At 39.8% G+C, this 4,425-nt stretch overlaps 1 protein-coding gene across 1 annotated transcript in view; it reads left to right on the top strand.

Annotated features, from left to right (window-relative positions):
- The window catches only part of cxcr5 (chemokine (C-X-C motif) receptor 5), a 14,186-nt gene extending 9,761 nt beyond the window's left edge, over positions 1 to 4,425 (top strand). The window contains exon 5 of the mRNA XM_014215581.2: positions 1 to 4,425. This exon is cut by the window's left edge and continues 1,142 nt beyond it. The gene's annotated coding sequence lies outside the window, so the exon portion shown is untranslated.

The raw sequence follows: 4,425 nt of genomic DNA, 5'->3' as shown, positions 1-4,425 counted from the left end.
TCATTAATCAACCTTCTGTATGTCTAACCTCTCTTTATGGGGCTGGGAATCATTAATCAACCTTCTGTATGTCTAACCCCTCTTTATGGGGCTGGGAATCATTAATCAACCTTCTGTATGTCTAACCTCTCTTTATGGGGCTGGGAATCATTAATCAACCTTCTGTATGTCTAACCTCTCTTTATGGGGCTGGGAATCATTAATCAACCTTCTGTATGTCTAATCTCTCTTTATGGGGCTGGGAATCATTAATCAACCTTCTGTATGTCTAACCCCTCTTTATGGGGCTGGGAATCATTAATCAACCTTCTGTATGTCTAACCCCTCTTTATGGGGCTGGGAATCATTAATCAACCTTCTGTATGTCTAACCTCTCTTTATGGGGCTGGGAATCATTAATCAACCTTCTGTATGTCTAACCCCTCTTTATGGGGCTGGGAATCATTAATCAACCTTCTGTATGTCTAACCCCTCTTTATGGGGCTGGGAATCATTAATCAACCTTCTGTATGTCTAACCCCTCTTTATGGGGCTGGGAATCATTAATCAACCTTCTGTATGTCTAACCTCTCTTTATGGGGCTGGGAATCATTAATCAACCTTCTGTATGTCTAACCTCTCTTTATGGGGCTGGGAATCATTAATCAACCTTCTGTATGTCTAACCTCTCTTTATGGGGCTGGGAATCATTAATCAACCTTCTGTATGTCTAACCCCTCTTTATGGGGCTGGGAATCATTAATCAACCTTCTGTATGTCTAACCCCTCTTTATGGGGCTGGGAATCATTAATCAACCTTCTGTATGTCTAACCCCTCTTTATGGGGCTGGGAATCATTAATCAACCTTCTGTATGTCTAACCCCTCTTTATGGGGCTGGGAATCATTAATCAACCTTCTGTATGTCTAACCTCTCTTTATGGGGCTGGGAATCATTAATCAACCTTCTGTATGTCTAACCTCTCTTTATGGGGCTGGGAATCATTAATCAACCTTCTGTATGTCTAACCTCTCTTTATGGGGCTGGGAATCATTAATCAACCTTCTGTATGTCTAACCTCTCTTTATGGGGCTGGGAATCATTAATCAACCTTCTGTATGTCTAACCTCTCTTTATGGGGCTGGGAATCATTAATCAACCTTCTGTATGTCTAACCCCTCTTTATGGGGCTGGGAATCATTAATCAACCTTCTGTATGTCTAACCTCTCTTTATGGGGCTGGGAATCATTAATCAACCTTCTGTATGTCTAACCTCTCTTTATGGGGCTGGGAATCATTAATCAACCTTCTGTATGTCTAACCTCTCTTTATGGGGCTGGGAATCATTAATCAACCTTCTGTATGTCTAACCTCTCTTTATGGGGCTGGGAATCATTAATCAACCTTCTGTATGTCTAACCTCTCTTTATGGGGCTGGGAATCATTAATCAACCTTCTGTATGTCTAACCCCTCTTTATGGGGCTGGGAATCATTAATCAACCTTCTGTATGTCTAACCCCTCTTTATGGGGCTGGGAATCATTAATCAACCTTCTGTATGTCTAACCTCTCTTTATGGGGCTGGGAATCATTAATCAACCTTCTGTATGTCTAACCCCTCTTTATGGGGCTGGGAATCATTAATCAACCTTCTGTATGTCTAACCCCTCTTTATGGGGCTGGGAATCATTAATCAACCTTCTGTATGTCTAACCCCTCTTTATGGGGCTGGGAATCATTAATCAACCTTCTGTATGTCTAACCCCTCTTTATGGGGCTGGGAATCATTAATCAACCTTCTGTATGTCTAACCTCTCTTTATGGGGCTGGGAATCATTAATCAACCTTCTGTATGTCTAACCTCTCTTTATGGGGCTGGGAATCATTAATCAACCTTCTGTATGTCTAACCTCTCTTTATGGGGCTGGGAATCATTAATCAACCTTCTGTATGTCTAACCCCTCTTTATGGGGCTGGGAATCATTAATCAACCTTCTGTATGTCTAACCTCTCTTTATGGGGCTGGGAATCATTAATCAACCTTCTGTATGTCTAACCCCTCTTTATGGGGCTGGGAATCATTAATCAACCTTCTGTATGTCTAACCTCTCTTTATGGGGCTGGGAATCATTAATCAACCTTCTGTATGTCTAACCTCTCTTTATGGGGCTGGGAATCATTAATCAACCTTCTGTATGTCTAACCTCTCTTTATGGGGCTGGGAATCATTAATCAACCTTCTGTATGTCTAACCTCTCTTTATGGGGCTGGGAATCATTAATCAACCTTCTGTATGTCTAACCTCTCTTTATGGGGCTGGGAATCATTAATCAACCTTCTGTATGTCTAACCTCTCTTTATGGGGCTGGGAATCATTAATCAACCTTCTGTATGTCTAACCTCTCTTTATGGGGCTGGGAATCATTAATCAACCTTCTGTATGTCTAACCTCTCTTTATGGGGCTGGGAATCATTAATCAACCTTCTGTATGTCTAACCTCTCTTTATGGGGCTGGGAATCATTAATCAACCTTCTGTATGTCTAACCTCTCTTTATGGGGCTGGGAATCATTAATCAACCTTCTGTATGTCTAACCTCTCTTTATGGGGCTGGGAATCATTAATCAACCTTCTGTATGTCTAACCCCTCTTTATGGAGTTGTGACAACATATTCACCTGCTTGTGCAAGCCTGGTGTATATACTGATATACGGAGTCTTCCTTGATTGCATGCAATAACCCAATGTGTGACAAACGCTTGTGCTTATAAACGTCTATTTGTCTCCCAGATAGCGTATAAACGTCTATTTGTGTCCCAGATAGCGTATAAACGTCTATTTGTGTCCCAGATAGCGCATAAACGTCTATTTGTCTCCCAGATAGCGTATAAACGTCTATTTGTCTCCCAGATAGCGTATAAACGTCTATTTGTGTCCCAGATAGCGTATAAACGTCTATTTGTCTCCCAGATAGCGTATAAACGTCTATTTGTCTCCCAGATAGCGTATAAACGTCTATTTGTGTCCCAGATAGCGTATAAACGTCTATTTGTCTCCCAGATAGCGTATAAACGTCTATTTGTGTCCCAGATAGCGTATAAACGTCTATTTGTGTCCCAGATAGCGTGTAAACGTCTATTTGTGTCCCAGATAGCGTATAAACGTCTATTTGTCTCCCAGATAGCGTATAAACGTCTATTTGTGTCCCAGATAGCGTATAAACGTCTATTTGTGTGCAAGATAGCGTATAAACGTCTATTTGTCTCCCAGATAGCGTATAAACGTCTATTTGTGTTCAGGATAGTTTTCTGAAAGTGTGAAAGTGTAATATTGTTCTTTAGCCAGTAGGCCTGGATTGCCAATTACTTGACTGTATGTGAAATGTATTGAACTTTTTTTTTTTTTACAAATAAAATATGATTGAGTGCTTGCCAATGTTGTTCACACCAGCCAATCTTTATCCTTCTACCACTCATCAGATCAGTGACTACTTTGTATAAACTACTATGTCTAAAGTAGATACTGTGTCTAAAGTATAAACTACTGTGTCTATAAGTATAAACTACTGTGTCTATAAGTATAAACTACTGTGTGTCACGTCTGCTCCCGCTCTTTCCTTCCCCTGGCGCTTGAGGGCGCCAGATTACCCTGCATCACAAGCTCCTGCCATCATCACTCACACCTGCCCTCCCTCGTCACTCGCTTCAGCGTTATTGGACTCACCTGGACTCACCTATCACCTGTTATTTCCTCCCCTATATTTGTCAGTTCCCCAGCTCTGTTCCCCGCTGCTGCATTGTATTGTTTTTGTCTTTTGAATTTGTTTGCTGACGCTGTTCCTGTCTCGTCTCTGTCCGTTATAATGAAATGTTTTTTTCTGCCCGTACCTGCTTCGTCTCTCCAGCGTCATTCCGCGTGACAATGTGTCTAAAACATAAACTAACGTGTCTAGAAGTATAAACTAGTTTTTCTAGAAGTTTAAACAACTGTATCTAAAAGTTTAAACAACTGTGTCTATAAGTAAAAACTACTGTGTCTATAAGTAAAAACTACTGTGTCTAAAAGTAAAAACTACAGTAAATAAAAGTATAAATTACTGTGTCTAGAAGTATGAACTACAGTAAATAGAAGTATGAACTACTGTGTCCAAAAGTATAAACTACTGTGTCTAAAGTATAAAAAAAAGTGTATAAAAGTATAAGTTACTGGGTCTAAAGTAAAAACTATTGTGTCTGGAAGCATAAAACACTGTTTCTAGAGTATAAACTACTGTTTCTAGAGAATAAACTACTGTTTCTAGAAGTATAAACTACTGTTTCTAGAGTATAAACTACTGTCTCTAAAAGTATAAAATACTGTGTCTAGAAGTATAAAATACTGTGTCTAGAAGTATAAACTACTGTGTCTAGAAGTATAAACTACTGTGTCTAGAAGAATAATCTACTG

The sequence above is a fragment of the Salmo salar genome, chromosome ssa09 (assembly GCF_905237065.1).
Source record: "Salmo salar chromosome ssa09, Ssal_v3.1, whole genome shotgun sequence".
Classification (NCBI taxonomy): domain Eukaryota; kingdom Metazoa; phylum Chordata; class Actinopteri; order Salmoniformes; family Salmonidae; genus Salmo; species Salmo salar.
This window is presented reverse-complemented; position numbering and strand designations above follow the sequence as displayed.